This window comes from Gadus morhua, chromosome 18 (genome assembly GCF_902167405.1).
Source record: "Gadus morhua chromosome 18, gadMor3.0, whole genome shotgun sequence".
NCBI lineage: Eukaryota > Metazoa > Chordata > Actinopteri > Gadiformes > Gadidae > Gadus > Gadus morhua.
In genome coordinates, this window is record NC_044065.1 from 18,589,983 (window position 1) to 18,610,056 (window position 20,074).

At 44.6% G+C, this 20,074-nt stretch overlaps 2 long non-coding RNA genes across 3 annotated transcripts; both read right to left on the reverse strand.

The window, feature by feature from the left end:
• Positions 1 to 7,336: 7,336 nt before the first annotated feature.
• Positions 7,337 to 10,439, reverse strand: LOC115530682 (uncharacterized). Of its 2 annotated transcripts, XR_003973764.1 has the most exons (5): positions 10,202 to 10,439; positions 9,741 to 9,806; positions 9,332 to 9,388; positions 8,354 to 8,437; positions 7,337 to 7,826 (listed from the first exon to the last, which is right to left on the reverse strand). It is a non-coding gene; the product is annotated as an uncharacterized LOC115530682 (long non-coding RNA). The 2 variants fall into 2 exon arrangements; XR_003973765.1 differs by lacking the exons at positions 9,741 to 9,806; positions 10,202 to 10,439 and adding an exon at positions 9,533 to 9,607.
• A 187-nt stretch (positions 10,440 to 10,626) lies between these two features.
• Positions 10,627 to 11,615, reverse strand: LOC115530683 (uncharacterized). The gene is made up of 3 exons (XR_003973766.1): positions 11,481 to 11,615; positions 11,072 to 11,128; positions 10,627 to 10,676 (listed from the first exon to the last, which is right to left on the reverse strand). It is a non-coding gene; the product is annotated as an uncharacterized LOC115530683 (long non-coding RNA).
• Positions 11,616 to 20,074: the final 8,459 nt, after the last annotated feature.

A 20,074-nucleotide genomic window follows, 5' to 3' on the forward strand; every position in this document is an offset into this window, starting at 1 on the left:
TGGAGGGGTATATCCGGGACTCTCTTGCCGCAGGGATTATTCGGCCCTCATCTTCACCGGTAGGAGCAGGGTTTTTTTTTGTTTCCAAGAAGGATAAGTCCCTTCGCCCCTGCATTGATTATAGGGGACTCAACGACATTACGATTAAGAACAAGTACTCGTTGCCCCTCATAGACTCTGCCTTTGTTCCCCTGCGGGGTGCTACAGTTTTTACCAAGCTGGACCTCCGTAACGCCTACCACTTGGTCCGCATCCGAGAAGGGGACGAGTGGAAGACAGGCTTCACTACTCCATTAGGTCATTTCGAGTACCTGGTGATGCCTTTTGGTCTTACAAATGCCCCTGCAGTATTTCAGGCCCTGGTCAATGACGTATTGAGAGACATGCTCCATCAGTTTGTGTTCGTGTACATTGATGATATCCTGATTTTCTCCCGGTCCCTCGCAGAACACAAGCTGCATGTCCGTCAAGTGCTGCAGCGCCTCTTGGAGAATCGTCTATTTGTCAAGGCGGAGAAATGCGAATTCCATGCGCCATCGGTGACCTTCCTGGGATTCGTTATCGGCCAGGGGAGGCTGGAGATGGATCCAGGAAAGGTAGCTGCTGTAGCTGATTGGCCTACTCCCACCAATCGCAAGCAGCTCCAACGCTTTCTGGGGTTTGCAAACTTCTACAGAAGGTTCATTAGGAACTTCAGCCGCATCGTCGCGCCCCTCACAGCGCTGACCTCCGTCAAGGTGACCTTCAGATGGACCTCGGAGGCCGCGGCGGCCCTCGAGGTGTTGAAGCGACGCTTCGTCTCCGCTCCGGTTCTCACGCAGCCCGATGGCAAGCTGCAATTCGTGGTGGAGGTCGACGCATCGGACACTGGGGTTGGAGCTGTACTGTCCCAACGCTCAGCTTCGGACGGTAAGCTTCACCCTTGTGCTTTCCTCTCTCGAGGGCTATCTCCCCCAGAGCGGAACTACGACGTGGGAAATCGGGAGCTCCTCGCCGTCAAGCTCGCGCTCGAGGAGTGGCGTCACTGGCTGGAGGGGGCGGAACTGCCGTTCGTCGTGTGGACGGACCACAAGAATCTGAGTTATATCCAGTCTGCAAAACGTCTCAACTCCCGCCAGGCAAGGTGGGCGCTATTTTTTGGTCGCTTTAAATTCTCCCTTTCCTATCGCCCGGGTTCCCGCAACACCAAGCCGGACGCATTGTCCCGTTTGCACTCCGTGGACGGGGAGTGTTCTGTTTTGGACTCCATTCTACCACCCACTTGTGTGGTGGGCTCAGTGGTCTGGAGGATTGAGTCCTTGGTTACCCAGGCCCAGGCTCATCAGGCCGATCCGGGCACGGGCCCTCCCGGTCGGTTGTTTGTTCCGGATGCAGTCCGTTCAGACGTATTACAGTGGGGTCACTCATCGAGGCTGGCTTGTCATCCCGGGATCAACCGGACTCTGGCTTTCCTGCAACGCCGGTTCTGGTGGCCTACCATGGACCGGGACACCAGGTCTTTCATCGCCGCATGTACCACCTGTGCGCGCAACAAGACAACCAACAAACCCCGGTCGGGACTGCTTCGCCCGCTCCCCATCCCCAGTCGTCCGTGGTCCAACATCGCCCTGGATTTCGTTACCGGTCTCCCTCCATCCAGAGGTAACACCACCATACTCACCATAATTGATCGTTTTTCGAAGGCAGCCCACTTCATCGCTCTACCCGGACTTCCCTCTGCGAGAGAGACTGCAGAGCTGATGGTTTCTCAGGTTTTCCGAATACACGGCATCCCTGCGGACATCGTGTCGGACCGGGGCCCCCAATTTATCTCCCAGGTGTGGCGAGCCTTTTGTTTGGCCCTGGGAACCACAGCCAGTCTCTCCTCTGGATATCACCCTCAGACCAACGGCCAGGCGGAGCGGGCAAACCAGGAACTGGAGGGCATGCTACGCTGCGTCACAGCCGCCAATCCCGCTTCATGGAGCCTTCATCTTCCTTGGGTTGAGTACGCACACAACACGCACAGAAATGACACTACCGGAATGTCTCCCTTTCTCTGCTCCCTGGGCTACCAGCCCCCGCTGTTTCCCTCGCAGGAGGCAGAGATTGCTGTTCCTTCAGTTCGGTCCCACATCCTACGCTGCCAACGAACATGGAACAAAGCTCGGGCTGCGCTGCTTCGGGCTTCCACCCGCTCCCAGCGGCAGGCCAATCGCCACCGGACACCGGCACCTCATTACGTCCCCGGCCAGAAGGTCTGGCTCTCAACTAAGGATCTCCATTTGAAGGTAGCCTCTCGGAAACTCGCGCCCCGGTTCATTGGACCTTTTGAAATCGAGGCCATCATAAACCCTTGTGCTGTACGTCTCCGGCTTCCTCCCTCTCTTCGGGTTCACCCCACGTTTCATGTGTCATTGATCAAGCCTGTCTCCTCCAGCCCTCTGGCGGTCGCTACGCCTGCGCCACCTCCACCGCGCATCATTGACAATCACCCGGTGTGGACGGTCCGGCAGTTGCTGGACATACGTCCTAGGGGGCGTGGTTTCCAGTACCTGGTGGATTGGGAGGGTTACGGACCAGAACACCGGCAATGGCTGTCACGGAATATGATCATGGATGATACATTGATTTCGGATTTCCATAAAGCGCATCCTACTGCCAGACGTCCGCCAGGAGGCGTTCGTAGAGGGGGGGGTACTGTCACGGTCTCTCCCACCGGATCCTAGCTGCCGCTAGTTTTCCCTGTTTGTCTTGTCTGTCTGTCATGTTCTGTTTCATGTACGGGGGCGTGGCCTGCTGAACTCCCCAACCCAGCCACGGTGATCACCCGCACCTGACCATCATCACCAATCACGCCCACCTGTATATCTTCCCCAGTCATTCAACCTTTCGTCGCCAGATCGTCGACTACACTTACCTAGCTAAGTTATCCTCCGACCTCTCTAGCCCTTTCCTAGTATTCTCGTTGTTCTCGTTCACCACTCGACTCTCCTCTCCTGCAGGAATACCTGTTCCTCCGAACCGTCGAGGGTGACTACCTGTCCGGCAATCCACCCGACCAACCATCTCCGGATCGCCACAGACATTCTCCTCTGCTCTGTGTAGCAATAAACTGGTTAATTGCTACCAACCTCTTCCTGTCGTCATTTGTGCCGTGCGTTTGGGTTCACCCCGTCTTGGCCCGTAACAGTTTGGAGAACTGCGCCAAACGAGCGTTTCACTCTGGATATGGCAGTGGCTCTGACGCTCCATCTTGTGGGACACAAACCAAGGAGGCTGCATCTTTCTTCTTCCTCACCGAACGACAACTCGAACAGGCTCTTTCGCTTGGCGGATTCCCTAATGACAACTGATATGCTCTGCACAAACTGGAGTGTTTCCGATATCAGCGGTACCTCTCATGCAACCTCTTGTAGCACCAGGTCAAGGGAGTGGTTGACACAATGCACAAACAATGATCCTGGACATTCCTTCCCGAGTCTCGCCTGAACCCCCAAAAATTTCCCAGACATGTTGCTGGCCCCATCGAAACAATACCCCTGCAGCTTATTTAGAGTTAGGTTCAAGCGCAAAAACAAATCCTTGATACACCGGAACAAAGTCTCAGATGTAGTGTCAGCTGCGTTGTAAAATCCCAAAAACTGGCACTTCTGGGTGAACTGTTGGTCAGTGTAGAACAAATGGCAGGAAAACTGTTCGCACGATGTGATGTCCGTTGTTCCGTCTGCAATCAAGCCATAGTATGGGGAGCTTTGCGCCTCTGCCATTATCTTCCTCTGCACAGCATGAGCCAGAATCTCCAGAATCTCGTTTTGGCACTCGCACCCCATCCAATTGTCTCGCCTGAGGAGCCAGTCGCGTGCTGCTGGATCGGCGTATGTCCTCTCCAGCATCAGCTGCCAAAACACTCCATCACGGTGATCTTGTCCTCTGATTGGTAGCCCCTCGCGTCCCAGGAATTTAAGGGATCTGAAGGTCAGCTCCAACACTGTCTGGGCAGTCAACTGATTTTTTGCTATTGCGTTTGACAGCAATGCGTTGATTGGGGTACTCTTTAATGCCGCTAGTTTGTGTACAGCTTCAATGTGACAGCGCGACTTCTCGTGACTATTACACTTTTCGGTTGCCTTTCTCCAGTTTCGGAAGCCCCCCTTCACAAAACTGCCACCACTTATTGCTGCATCTGAATGGATTAGGCCCTTCTTGATCGCGGAGCAGCAATGAAAACACAGGGCGATGTCATGCTCCTTAACGTAGTGGATCCACGTCCATCGCTGAAACCAGCCAGAGTTAAAGGACCTGGAGAAGGTTTCCTTACCGAAACGTCTGGCTGGGAACGAGTGTGCTGATGGCTGAACTGGTCCATCGTCGGGTACACTTGTTGCCTCGGCCGTGACTGGGGAGGTAGCCTCACTGATGCTCTCACAGCCAGTTAGCATTAGCTGTGGAGAAAGCTGCCCTGATGATGAAGGCATCTCGTCCTCTTCCTCTTCGTGCCCTCCATCATTAGATTACTTTTTTTCTTTGTCCTTTTGCCCCCCTCCATCTTTAAAAAAATCTGAAATTCTTTTCTGGCTCATATTGCTGGCTGCTACTTTGCTAACACAAGCTAAACAAACCCTGTCAATAGAACGTTGTTCTACGCCACTGTTCTTTCCGGTCTGGTTGATGTCTAAAAGTGTACCACTCATTTCAAACCAACATTTTAAATGACATTTAAAACTACCTATAAGTATGAAAAAACAGTAGACAACATTCATATTTTGTGTTTTTATTTTAGAATAATAATTCAAAAAAAAAAAAAAAAACGCGGCATTGCCTGAGTTCAAGTGTTGTAGTTGCGTCTGTTGTCCACTAGAGGGGGTGCGGCAGCACCCGGAGCACCCCACTTCCTGCGTCCCTACCAATAAACTCTTCATGGGGCTTCTGGCCATTGTCAACATAAGTATTATCCTGTTCTTGCCCGGGAATGTCTTGTGTTCCATCCATAATAATTGCATACTGAATAACTGGTAGATCTCTGATTGTATCAGCTACTCCACTCACGATATTCTTGGTCATTGTAGACAGAATTTCAGGCCAAATATTTGATTGAAGTTACGATTTTCCCCAGACCGTGGCTGTTGTCTGATTGCTTATTTGCCAAAGCACTGGAAAACTGTGAATTTACACTGGTACAAGTCCAGATGAGTAGTCTGAGCGATGATGATAATGTTGTTGAATCTGAGTGGCCTTCTGTTGCTACTCCATCCAGCTCAAATGTGACTGTGGAGTCTTTGAATGTTCAGAGGATGCTGCAGAATAAGTTTGATAAGAGGAGCAGTGGTCCGTTGCAGTCAAATGTTGATGGAGGTGAACCAGCCTGTAATGATAAACTAGCCTCTTTGGAAGCTGCTTTTAATGACTGTGCCAGTCAACTGATTGCAACGCTCAGGCGCGATCCGGAAGAACTTCATAGATAGGCTTCAGTAAGTGTGTATAGTTGATTGGTATCCTTTTTGGGTGTGATAGATTTTCCACGTTCTCTTTCAAACAAAGGCACACACACTAACACACAGTTATTGACAAAGAGTGCACTTACAGTACACACACTTATTTCACACATGCACTACATACAAACTCTCTCTCACACACACAAACACCCTCTCTCTTTCTCTCTCTCAGTAGGCCTATCTCTCCGTGTACACATTCTGTACGCCCTAAACAGTATAGTGGCCAGCAAACAATATTCATGATGCGTATACCTTTGAAGCAATCAGGAGGCAGGATTTTACTGTAATAGGTTAACCTGTTTGGGAAAAAAACGATTTGCGGGCGACATCAACATCGATGGTGTTATAAGCCCCAAAGCAGCCTTCTAGGCAGCGCTACATGGAAGGCCCTCCCCACCTGAATTCCTAACCTCGAACCATGTGCGCTGCTTTGAAGGCTCCGTTTGGGGCACAAAACAACATTTAGGGGGCCTGTGACAAGTCGCTTTTATATAATTTAATTATTGAGAGTTTGCAAATCTGTACAAAACTGTACATACAGCCCAAGTGGCTCATCATCAGTAGTGTCACGTTTTTCACGGTAAATACTCTCGGGCAATTGTTGCTAGATATTACTTATGCATCTATGCCGCCGCCATCTTGCCGTGGGTCGACCACCTGAATGAATGAACGTCCGATGTGCCAGAGGTCCTTTCCCAGTCCCCCACTCTAAATGGTGCCATGCCGTAATTCCGACGGCTCATTGTTCCGACGTCTCAATGTTCCGAAATATTTCCCATTAGATCGACATGTCACTATTCCGACGGTTCAATGTTCCGAAAACGAAACCCATTGGTCCGAAGGTCCGTTAGTCCGACTTTTCAAAAAGGAGGCGCATTAGGCCGACGGTTCAATATGCCGAATAGGAAAAATAGTTTTATACCTCGCTCGCTCCCTCTCCCTCTCTCTCTCAATCTCACTCTCACTCTCTCTCTGTCTCCAAAATACAACCTAGGCCTACATATCACGTTCATGATGAATTTTGGAGGGCAAAAAGACAACGCTTCACTTCATTTCGACACGGTGTTGCAGCACCATGGACAGAGAGCGGAGGTCTAATTCTCAACACGGGCACGAACACACACACACACACACACACACACACACACACTCGTTTATCTGGCCCGGTGGGGACAGTGGACAAAAAGGTGTCTGCTGGGGACCACCCTTTCTAAATGAGATACAGACATGGTTCCAAGTCCCAATTTTTTTTTTAGATTTTAGATTTTCATGTATCACTTAAAATGTTAAGATTTCACATTTCAAATTTTTCACTTATTGCATAGGACATTTACCAACACGATGGGGACTTAAGAAGAGGGTTGGTACCGGGTGCCGCCAATAGGGGGGGACAAATGTGTAATGAAATGTCTGACACATTTTATTTTAAACAGCAGGCAACAGCTGCATAACAAGTGCTTACTCTTTTTACTTGCCTTACACTGATAGTCTAGTAGGAAGAGGGGTATCATGCACCCCTCGGAAATATACTTCTAAATCAGTGTTTCTAGATTGGAAAAAGTGTAGAAAATGATGAGCTATGTTAAATAGTTGTCGGGATGTTCCACATATTTCTATGCAAATAAGTGCCGCCATTATCGAAACAAATCTAATTTCACTATATCTCAACCAATATTGCAGATAGCTTAACAAATGAGGTGTCTAGACCCATGTTCTGAGGGTCAGAGATCATAGTGAAACTATTCATAAAATTATCACATGTTGGTGGCATGCTAGTAAGCAACCCTAACTATTTTACCAATTATGAGACGCCAATATGGGAGATGCCAAATAAGATGTCTAGACACAGGTTGTTGTGTGTTTAACCAAGGTTTATCTCTTTTGTAGTACAAGGATCAAACATCATAATAGAACTCTTCTTGATGTAACCACTCTTCTCTTTCCCATGCAAGATAAACAGTCAAGTAAATGGTTATATTACACAAACATGGTAATAACATTTTTAAATTTAGCACAACCGATACAAATTGTACCTCTTAAAATAAATAAAAAATTATGACTCAGATCAAACGATGGTCACTGTTAGAACTGCCTCTTTCGAACACAAAAGAGCAAGAACAACTTGCAGTTAGTGTGACATTGACTGCCGCTTCCAAGCGTCTATTCTGTTTTTCACGTAGTACTTGACAGCATCCCAGGTCCTACCTTTAAGTGCCTCTGGAAATGCACGGATACATTCAAGACACTGTGCTTTACCAGGAACCTTGCCAGTCTTAATGCTGTGCATCAGCTCCTGTTCCACAGCTTGGACTTCTTCTTTGCTCCACATCTTCCTCTTCTTTCTTGATGAATCTATGAAAAATAAAATAAGATAAAGAAAGGTTGGTGGGAGTGATTACTATAGATGTGTGTGTGTGCGCGCTATAGACAGTCCGGAGGCTTCACTGCCCTTGGAGCTGTGTTCTGCCTTTTTCGTTCTGTCAACATCACATCCCTGGGAATCGATAAGAGGAATCGATAAGCTCTGAGAAATATGATGTTGATGGATTGAGCCAGTTCTCAACTGGAACTGGTTCTCAATTCCCATCCCTAAATTTGATGAAATTAGTAAGCGAACATAAGGAAAAGGCAACATGACTTATAAGCCTATTATTGTAAATGCTATAAGAAAAATAAATATGCATATTGTCAGTCTTTACTGTCTGTAAGCACTGTAAGAAAATAATGCCTTATTTTAGTTCATGACTGAGTTGTGTGCGAGTTGAGTTTCATCACACCCCCAAGTACCAGTAATTGTAGGAATAGTGGACATCCTGAAACCATCATAGTCTGTATGAGACTAGAAAATAACTCACTGAAACAGGTTATTGGTAAAATACCGTTTTTCTTTCTTTCTTCTGGCTGTGATGTATCAGACTCCTGGTCCTCTGTAGGTGTCCTCTTTTTCACAGGTCTTGACCCTCCTTGAAAACAGACAATGGTAGAAAAGTTAACTTAAAGGTAGGGTGGATGATGTTTTCCTGCAGCATTTTTTACCATATTGCTTAAAATCTCCTTCACACAGATTGAAACCAATGAATTAAATGATATGACACATACACCGAAAAAATCTGTGGGATGGGCAGGACTGAAAAAACTCCATCCAATCATGAGCGTCACATTCAAGATGTTTGGATGGTGACTTGTCTATCAAACTCAACTGCCATTTGTCCCTCCCCCCTCTGCGCGTACTCTTCGGGCACGAACAAATCGCGCGCCCTCAGAGGCTTGGCTACAGGCAGGTTAGCTGCATATCAGATAGCACGGGCTGTTGAAAGAAAACTAATGATATAGTTATAAGTAAAATAAGCAGGTGTAGCACTCATGAACCCTCGGGAACAAGCGCTGCGCGTTCCTGTACTCTGGACTCTGGAGGCGTGGCTTCGGGGGGGAGGCCGAGGAAAGGGTTTTTTTTTTTTTCTTAATGCTGTGTGCTCAAACCGTTTTTCCAACATCCTCCACCCTACCTTTAAAGCACTGCAAGACTTTACGAAAACCACATTTTCAAATACATGTTCAATATTCAAGTTTTTTCTCCAGGCATGATGTATGGTAGGTATATAGGTATGATATTGATTTGTGTATCTTGCATCAAATTATATATGAACACAACAAAATTACAGAAACTGTCCCTGGTGCAGACATTGAAGAAAGAAAGTTTAGGTAAAAGTTAAATAGACAAGTTAGAGCACAGCTTAAAAAACAATAAATTACATAGTAAAAGTACTCTGATATTAAAAGAAGTTTATAATTAAAAAATATGAATTGTGTATTAAGTGGATTGTTACACCCACTGAGACAGGTTATTGGTAAAATACCTTTTCTCGGATGTGATGAGGCAGACTCATGGTCCTTTGTCCAGGTCCTTGATCTACCTGTAGGCAAACAGATGGAAAATATGTTTTGAAAAGAGTGCCGCGGGGAGAACATCCCACAGAATTTATCGATGGGTGGTGATGGCATCAGTCACAAAAAAGGCCCATAAAACTACCCCAAAACTTTGTAAAATTCCTTCATACTGCTTGTCCACTGCAATCCAAGTGTCTCAAAGCCATGACATGCACAGTTGACTTAAAACATAATTCAGTACATTTTTGTAGCCTAAATATTAACTGTAGCCTGTTCGCCTGTAGAGGATTAAAAAACTACACCGGATTTCTCATCAGGATGAGGGTGAGTAGATAATGATTGAACATTGACTTGGGATTAACCATTCCTTTAAAATACCTCTGGTTAGCTGTGATTCAGACTCCTGGTCCTCCTCTGTAGTTGTCCTCTCAACTGGTCTTAGACCTTCAAGGAAAAACAAAAAGATGCAATGTTAGAAAAGCTCACTTGAAGCACTGAGTGTACTAAATCGTCCTCTCCATGGAGGATGAGAACACAAGCCATGCCAACATCGACCTGTTTTGTTTTTAACTATAGTAGGGTTGATACCCCACCTAAGGACGCCAAAACTGACACAAATAAGACTTCAGACTCCCATTAGATAAAAGCCTTTTACAAGTGAAAACAAATTATTCCTTCTTGCTGGAAACCCCTGGGAGTGTCCAGACCCCACTTCGAGAACCACTGGTTCAGTGAATGTACCTGATGAGTTGGAGGATAAACTCGACATTACACCTTCATCTTCACTTGCAGATTAAGTGGATTGTTACACCCACTGAGACAGGTTATTGGTAAAATACCTTTTCTCGGATGTGATGAGGCAGACTCATGGTCCTTTGTCCAGGTCCTTTATCTACCTGTAGGCAAACAGATGGAAAATATGTTTTGAAAAGAGTGCCGCGGGGAGAACATCCCACAGCATTTATCGATGGGTGGTGATGGCATCAGTCACAAAAAAGGCCCATAAAACTACCCCAAAACTTAGTAAAATTCCTTCATACTGCTTGTCCACTGCAATCCAAGTGTCTCAAAGCCATGACATGCACAGTTGACTTAAAACATAATTCAGTACATTTTTGTAGCCTAAATATTAACTGTAGCCTGTTCGCCTGTAGAGGATTAAAAAACTACACCGGATTTCTCATCAGGATGAGGGTGAGTAGATAATGATTGAACATTGACTTGGGATTAACCATTCCTTTAAAATACCTCTGGTTAGCTGTGATTCAGACTCCTGGTCCTCCTCTGTAGTTGTCCTCTCAACTGGTCTTAGACCTTCAAGGAAAAACAAAAAGATGCAATGTTAGAAAAGCTCACTTGAAGCACTGAGTGTACTAAATCGTCCTCTCCATGGAGGATGAGAACACAAGCCATGCCAACATCGACCTGTTTTGTTTTTAACTATAGTAGGGTTGATACCCCACCTAAGGACGCCAAAACTGACACAAATAAGACTTCAGACTCCCATTAGATAAAAGCCTTTTACAAGTGAAAACAAATTATTCCTTCTTGCTGGAAACCCCTGGGAGTGTCCAGACCCCACTTCGAGAACCACTGGTTCAGTGAATGTACCTGATGAGTTGGAGGATAAACTCGACATCACACCTTCATCTTCACTTGCAGATTAAGTGGATTGTTACACCCACTGAGACAGGTTATTGGTAAAATACCTTTTCTCAGATGTGATGAGGCAGACTCATGGTCCTTTGTCCAGGTCCTTGATCTACCTGTAGGCAAACAGATGGAAAATATGTTTTGAAAAGAGTGCCGCGGGGAGAACATCCCACAGCATTTATCGATGGGTGGTGATGGCATCAGTCACAAAAAAGGCCCATAAAACTACCCCAAAACTTTGTAAAATTCCTTCATACTGCTTGTCCACTGCAATCCAAGTGTCTCAAAGCCATGACATGCACAGTTGACTTAAAACATAATTCAGTACATTTTTGTAGCCTAAATATTAACTGTAGCCTGTTCGCCTGTAGAGGATTAAAAAACTACACCGGATTTCTCATCAGGATGAGGGTGAGTAGATAATGATTGAACATTGACTTGGGATTAACCATTCCTTTAAAATACCTCTGGTTAGCTGTGATTCAGACTCCTGGTCCTCCTCTGTAGTTGTCCTCTCAACTGGTCTTAGACCTTCAAGGAAAAACAAAAAGATGCAATGTTAGAAAAGCTCACTTGAAGCACTGAGTGTACTAAATCGTCCTCTCCATGGAGGATGAGAACACAAGCCATGCCAACATCGACCTGTTTTGTTTTTAACTATAGTAGGGTTGATACCCCACCTAAGGACGCCAAAACTGACACAAATAAGACTTCAGACTCCCATTAGATAAAAGCCTTTTACAAGTGAAAACAAATTATTCCTTCTTGCTGGAAACCCCTGGGAGTGTCCAGACCCCACTTCGAGAACCACTGGTTCAGTGAATGTACCTGATGAGTTGGAGGATAAACTCGACATCACACCTTCATCTTCACTTCCAGATAGAGAGCCGTCTTCAGGTACTTCCTCTGAATAAACAGCAAAAAATGTTGTGAACCAGCATGACAAACCTATGACACATTTAAACCATCACAAATTAAAATGAAAAAAATAGTGTGTGCAAGGTGAGGTTTTACCAGTTGGATCAATGCTGATCTCGTCCAATGTCATGCCTTTAAATTGTGATAGCTCGCCTCTCTCGCAGGCCATAAGCAACTTTGCAACTTTGGCAACTTGTAATGTCCCTTCAGGGAGCCGATAATATTGTCGATGGACCCTGATGTTGTGACCCATAAAACCTGCGAGGCAGTCCTCCTCATTGCCTTTCAAGTTCAGAACTTGTGACATTGTTGCCATTTGTTTCCTTAATCTTGTCGATGTCAATGTTTGAGGGTCCTTCACCCCGCATTCATGTGCAAAGGCACGGATGGCATCAGATCCTCTGACGTGACTTTCTGCCTCAGGTCTACCAAACAAATACACATTCTCAGGTGGCACAGCACATCGTCCTCGATAAGTCACCAGCATCTGTATGGAGGACACCATGTCTGGGCTGAGTAAGACAGGGACCTTTTTGTCCCGCTTACCTTTGATTTCCACACGCTCAAAGTATTTGCAGAGCTTCTTTTCCACGTCAGTCAAGGCAAGGTCAAGATCTGGATTACTGGCAAAGGTGTTTCTCAACAGGAAGTCAGTCAGGAACATCTTTGAAACTTCTCCCTCTCTCCTACGATTGAAGACGATTACTTCACAAAGCGTTAGTTTAGCAAGACTTAACCAGTTCCTCTTATTTGGTGCAGTTTCAAGATTGGATCGATACTTGGGCCTTTCTGTGTCAATATGGTTGTGCAGTCTCACAACATCTTCACAGTAGGGGATAAGAAGAGGTTTATTCCATTTCGACTCTCTGAGGTTCCTCAGTGCATGCGAAGACACCCACTCATCCCATTTCTTCTCTTTCAATGTCCTGAACGTCACCGCATTTTCAAGGGCCTTCTTGTTCTCTGACATCCTTGCTTCAAACTCTGCAATATCTGATATTTTAGTTAGACTATGGCCTAGTTTGAGCGCCAAGGATGGAATCTTGAAACTGCTGGTATCTTCACTCCATCCACAGACCACCTTCACAGCTTTCACGACATGGCAGAAGTTTGCTGGCAGAAAGAAGTCATGTATTGTTTTCAGCTTGCCAAGTGTCTTTGCTAGGAGAACTAATCTTCCCATCTCCCGCATTTTTTGTCTGATGTATTGGTGTTGGCTTTTGTCCGTGCCTTTTTTGTTATAGAAGTGTTCTCCTAACTTCAGAATATATTTTTCTTGCCGAATTATGTCCGTTATGTTGTCTTGATTCATGCCATTTACTAGGCCCCAGACTTTGTCATTTATCTCTTTTGGGACAGGCTGTCCAGCAGCACAAAGTGACTGCACTCTAGTTCTGCCTGGCTTTATGCTTTTCTTTGCCAGTTTGCATTTTCTCATGTGCCGCCACATCACCTTCCTTTTGAGTAATGCCTCACAGTATATGCAGTGCAAATAGTCTTTTACATTCACTGGTCCAATGCTTTGCTGAGAGGGAACCATCACCCCTTTACCCTGCTCCAGGACCTCGAAGTTGTGGCGACGATTGCCTTTATTTCGAATTAGAGTTGTCTGCAGCTTTCTCTCCGCTGATCCTTTTGGATAACTGAACGCTTGTGCTACCGCCTGCACGTCGCTGTGTTTATTATCCAAATGCCGTGCAATTTTGGCATATGGTTTAAAACAGTACAAACAGTAGTGCCTCTTATTGTATACTCTACCACCATTGGTTTTCTTTTTCAGCCTCAAGACGTCTATGTCACTGGAGGATTTTGACAACTCACAATCTGCCATGGATTGGGAAGAGGAAGATGTGCCCTGTCTGCATTTAACAGGCTTAGCACGACCTTTCTTCAAGCGTAGAACATCAGAGTTATTTAATGAACTGTAGTTTCTTGGAGACTGGAGCAGTTTGAGTTCTTCCTCCGATACGTCTGATTCTGGTGTAGAACTAGGCACATACTCATCCTCACTTATTTCACTGCTTGTGGTTGATTTATAGTCAGAGTTCCCAAGCATTTCCTTTGTAAGCTAGAAAATGAAAGTCAGATGGGACTCAATTAGTTTTTAAAGAATATTTCCCACTTAAATTTCCCAATTACGCCTTTCCCATCAACAATAATATCGTTCATAATTTTGTCAACCGATATCAAGATTCACACTGGTTTGTATGCAAACTTACAAAGACACTCTCAGTTCTCTTCAGTTTAGGAACATCTGGGTCTGAAGGGCACTGGTCCGTTTCCTGAAAGTTACCAAAAACACTCAAATACAATTTCCAATTAAAGAATAATCCATTTTTACATTGTGATAAGATCTATGGCTTATAAATACAATAACAACTATTAATACAAATTGAGCTTTCGCCGTTACAAAGAAAAATAAACTAGAGTAAGTAAGAAATGGAGAACCAGCTGTGTAACAACCAAAAAGCCTGTGAAAGTTTTTTTTGGCCTGGCCTCGTGAGGTACTGAGTGGAGATTCTCCACTCAGTACCTCACGAGGCCAGGCCAAACCCAGAATTTTAGATTTTTTTGCAAAATTAATTAAAAAAGAAAATCTGAAATATCACAACATAAGTATTCAGACCCTTTGCTGTCACAATCATGTAGGTCATTTAGGTGCCGTCCATTTAGTTTGAAAAATGTAAGAGCATCTGAATATTTTCATTAGATTTATTTTTGTCAAAAATCCTAACTATCCCTTTAATAATTTTAAAATAATTTCAAACACAAATAAATGCTCTCTCTCCCTCACTATCAGCTGGCTCCTTTCTCAACACTGTTCATTTCTCATGTTTAAACACACAAGAACCAATGTAATTGTCATTCAATGTGACAATATGGCACTGAATTTCTGATCAATATCAAATGAATTTCACATAATAATGTGACACAATTGAACATGTTTAACTGTCCAAAACAAACAAGGCTTCCTTTTACAGTACAGTTTCAGCTTAATTACTGGGTAAATTGTCGTGTTTTACTTGGTAACGTCGCAGAACGTACATGGTACAAATTTGTGTTGACTGCATGGAAAAGGGAATAATATATTACAAATTATATGGTAAGAACCTGGTAATACCATGGAAACAAACGAGGCTTCCTTTTACAGTACAGTTTCAGCTTAATTACTGGGTAAATTGTCGTGTTTTACTTGGTAACGTCGCAGAACGTACATGGTACAAGTTTGTGTTGACTAGATGGAAAAGGGAATAATGTATTACAAATTATATGGTAAGAACATGGTAATACCATGGAAACAAACAAGGCTTCCTTTTACAGTACAGTTTCAGCTTAATTACTGGGTAAATTGTCGTGTTTAACTGTCCAACACAAACAAGGCTTCCTTTTACAGTACAGTTTCAGCTTAATTACTGGGTAAATTGTCGTGTTTTACTTGGTAACGTCGCAGAACGTACATGGTACAAATTTGTGTTGACTGCATGGAAAAGGGAATAATGTATTACGAATTATATGGTAAGAACCTGGTAATACCATGGAAACAAACGAGGCTTCCTTTTACAGTACAGTTTCAGCTTAATTACTGGGTAAATTGTCGTGTTTTACTTGGTAACGTCGCAGAACGTACATGGTACAAGTTTGTGTTGACTGCATGGATAATGGAATGTATCTATTATGAATTATATGGTAAGAACCTGGTAATACCATGGAAACAAACGGCTTCGTACCCAGTATTTAAGAAGATGTACCATGACACTAGAGGAAAACAGATTCCTGCAGAGGTTGTTACCAGGTAAGTAATTCCATAGTGGTAAATCGAACAAACCCTTTCTAAATGGGTGTAGCTATGAATAATAACTAAGAAAAAGTATTTTATTTTAAAGTACTATGCTAATTTCTAGATAGTAAATCATTAAATTTGGGCTGTTACCAACATAAACCTTGGATAATGGGTGTTTCTAAGAATTGGTTGCCTAATTTCCTAGGAAGTACACAATATCGGAGTTATCACCAACCTCAAACAGTTACAACTACACACTACTTAGTTGAGTTGATGGGTAATAGTGAAGGTTTTACTTGGTACATCAGCTGTAATTCCTCTGTATTTACCCTCTTATTACCAGTGGTAATTACACAGTAATACACTATAATTTACCGGATAATTCCTCTGTATTTACCTTCTTATTACCAGTGGTAATTACCCAGTAATACACTATGATTTACCATGTATTTACCGGGTAACTACCTCTGTATTTACCTTCTTATTACCAGTGGTAATTACCCAGTAATACACTATAATTTACCATGTATGTACCGGGTAAATACCTAGTAATTAGGGGACTGTAAAAGGAAGGGTTACCAAGTCAGGTCAAGTCAAATTTATTAACCCCCAAGGGGACCGTTTATTGCAGCCAGGTAAAAACACATTAAATCCATCATAAATACAACATACGACAGGATACAGTACAATGCAAGATCAATTAAATTGAAGACAATGACAAGCAAATTACTGAGTGCAGAAAGGGCTTAGTGCAGTATTTTGTGCCAACAATTGAACCTTCAAATTTCCGTCCAAAGAAAAGTCTTTGAATTCTTTAGACCTCTGAGTTCTACCTTGTGAGATAGAACCTCAAACTCCTTCTGCAGGGGGTGGATAGATACAGAAACAGACCTTATATGGTATGAGCCTGTGCTTGATGCACCCCAATCATTTTGCTGGCCACCCTCACAAGCAATCACGCCTATTATTGGCCAGACTAAAACCACATCACATTACAAAAGACAGCAGACACTCAATAAAAGTATGTATAAAATAAATAGAAATGTACAACCGTCGTCATTTTGGTGCACGCAGTAAAGGAATTATATGAATTAAGACATTGTTAAACCTTCTTAAAAATTGCATCGGCATTAGCCTGAAAGCACAACCTGGTATCACACATGGTACCCAAATATTTTTTAGTGCTCCACTAAATCAGTTTCAGTTCCCTCAGTTTGGGGATGGGTGCTGATTCCTAAAATGAATAATGATGTCCTTGGATTTTGAAACATTCAGTTCAAGGGAAAACTCCTTACACCATGACACAAAGTCGTCAAGGACCGGTCCATGATCCAGTGCTGCCTTACTGTGATCAAGTCTTCTGCAAAATGTAAAATGTGTCTATTCTTAAACTTGCTCTGGTAGCTATTTGTTTAAAGAATGAGTGGAGCTTGTTTGAGAGGACACCGTTAACTCTTAGTCTTTAAGTTTAAAACGTTTTCCACAAGCAAATGTGCCTGTTTGGTATTAAAGCAGAAGAAAAATCATTCAAAACAGGCAGTTTAGCAACATCAGGGTGGCATCTTTTACACCTCTGTCAGCTCTGATCTAAAGAACCCTGCACCTGAACAGCCTGCTTTATCACCTTCTCAAAAACCTTCACAAATTAAAATGTAAGTGTTACAGGTCTAAAATCAATGAAGACTGTTTTCACACTTATTCCCCCTCTCATAACAGAGTATTTTTTTCATGCCGTTCCAGGCAGCTCTTGGTTTATTACTTCTAAACTCTGTATTCATTTTAGCTTTCTTAATTCCCTTTCCTTCGTTGCATCACCGCTATTAAAAGCAGTCTTCCTTTGACAAATCAAAATATTAATTATTTTGAAACCCAGAGTTTATTATTTGCAAAGACTTTCACTTCCTTGGTAGGGATCACAGAGTCTTTACCAAACCGAATATAGCTAGTCGTAGCGTCAGTACATTTACATCGTCTGAGGCGTCCAAGAACACTGACCAGTCTGTGCACTCAAAGCAGCCTTGAAGGGCAAGGGGAGATGTGGACTGCCCTCAGTCCAAACCTCCAGTCTTGGCTACACCACCTGCTCATGTTGCAACAGTCTTAGGTGGACTACATTACGATCTGATGAGGTTGACCTCGGTGGACCTCCGAGTGGGACCTCTCAGGTACAAGGTATCTTTATTATCCCCAATTTGATGCCCAGCAAGCAGTGAAAAAGATGCAGCAAACACATAAGACAACAAATAACCCAAAACAGATCACAACACAAAACAGATCACACTTGTTTCATGTGATGATTGATCAAACTAATGGCCTTAGGCATAAATCATTTTTTTAACCGGTTCGTAGTGGCAGCTTATATCTGCTCCCTGATGGCAGCAAGAAGAATTCAAAGTACAGGGGATGGGTTGCTTCAGCCGTGATCGAGCGGTCCTTCCTCAGTGACCTGACCTTATATAGGTCACTGAGGTTGCTCATTTGAGTGCCAGCAATCTTGCTGCAAACAGGGCAGCAGCCTTTGCTGTGGTCCACACTGGGCTCAGGGATGCAGCCTTTGGTGTGCTCCATACTAGTCTAAGGGCAGCAGCCTTTGGGGTGGTCCACACTGGGCTCAGGCCAGCAGCTGTTTTTGTGGTCCACACTGGGCTCAGGCCAGCAGCTGTTTTTGTGGTCCACACTGATCTATGGCCAGCAACTGCTGTCGGGCTGGTCCATGTATGAATCAGTTAGTCCAGGTCACCATGGGCAAAGCAGCAGCATATGGATTTCAGTTCCTCAATCCAGAATTCTTCTGATGACTGTCATCTGTGGAAGTCCTGTTGGAAATGAATGTTGAAACACATAATATAGTAAGCAACACATTAGTTGATTGAGGAAGCATTGGAGAGTGAATGGCACACCTACCCTTTGCCACTGTCGGTGGCATCTACTGGGGCCACCTCTGTTCCTCAAACATAGCAGGTGTGTGGCTCACAGGTATGCTGCAGGGCTGGTCCACAATGGGCTCAGGGCAGCTGCTGCCTTTGGCGTGGTCCACACTAATCTCAGGGTGGCTGCCTTTGGGGTAGTCCAGGCTGCCTTCAGGACAGCAACTGTTGGGCTGGTCGGCACTGCACTCATGCCATCAGCTGTGTTTGTGGTCCCCACTTGGCTCAGTGTGGACATCCCAATGAATGTTGAACACATATTAGGAAGCAACTCAATTGCGGATTCCAGGAAGTATTGGAGAGTGAATGGCACACCTACCCTTTGCCACTGTCTGTGGTATATATTGGTGCATTCTTCTGTTCCTCTGAAACACACTGTGTGTTGCTCACAGATAGAGAAGGTTGTGTCTCCTTTTCCCAGAGAGAGCTCATGTTGTGGTGGTCCACAATGGGCTCAAGGAAACAGCGGTTGGGTTGATCCACACTGGTCTCTGGCCACAACTGCTGTTGGGCTAGTCCATTTATGAACCAGTTAGTCCAGGTCCTCATTGGCAAAGCAGCAACAGAAGCAGAAGGACTTCAACACCGTCTCAAAGAATCTCTTTACTCTTCATGTTTCTGCTTCTTCTTCTTCTTTAGGGTGACATCTAAAAATGACACCAAAATAGGAAATGTATGTATATTTTAAAATACTAACATGAGTAGCCTAAGGCTATGGACTTCTGACAAACCTAGTGGGATGTCTGCTACGGCTGGCCTGACCTCCAAAGTCTCAGCTGCTGCCTTTTGGGTGATCCACCCTAGTCTCAGGGCAGCTGCTGCCTTTGGGGTGGTCAACAGTGTGCTAAGGGCTGCTGCTGCCTTCGGGCTGGACCATAGTGGGCTCAGGGAAGCTGGTTCCTTTGGTTTGGTCCCCACTTGGCTAAAGGCAGCTGTTGCCTTTGGGGTGGTCCACACTAGTCTCAGGGTAGCAGCTGTCTTTGGGGTGGTCCCCACTGGGCTCAAGACAGCTGCTTCCTCTGGGCTGGGCCACAATAGCCTCAGGGCAGTAGCCCTTGGGGTGGTCCACAATAGTCTCAATGCAGCTGCTTTGGGGTGGTCCACACTGGGCTCAGGCCAGCAACTGTTTTTGTGGTCCACACTAGTCTCTGGCCAGCAGCTGCTGTTGAGCTGCTCCATGTATGAACCAGTTAGTCCAGGTCCCCATGGGCAAAGCAGCAATAGTGGCAGAATACCTTCAACACCCTCTTGAAGAACCTCTTTACTCTGCCCTGTGTCTTATTCTTTTGGGTGACATCTGAAAATGAAATGCAAAAATATTATGCTTTTGTTTAAAATAAAAACATGAGTAGACTAAGGCTTCAGACTTCTAACAAACCTAGTGGGTCTGCTACGGCTGGCTTGACCTCCACAGTCTCAGGGGAGCTGCCTTA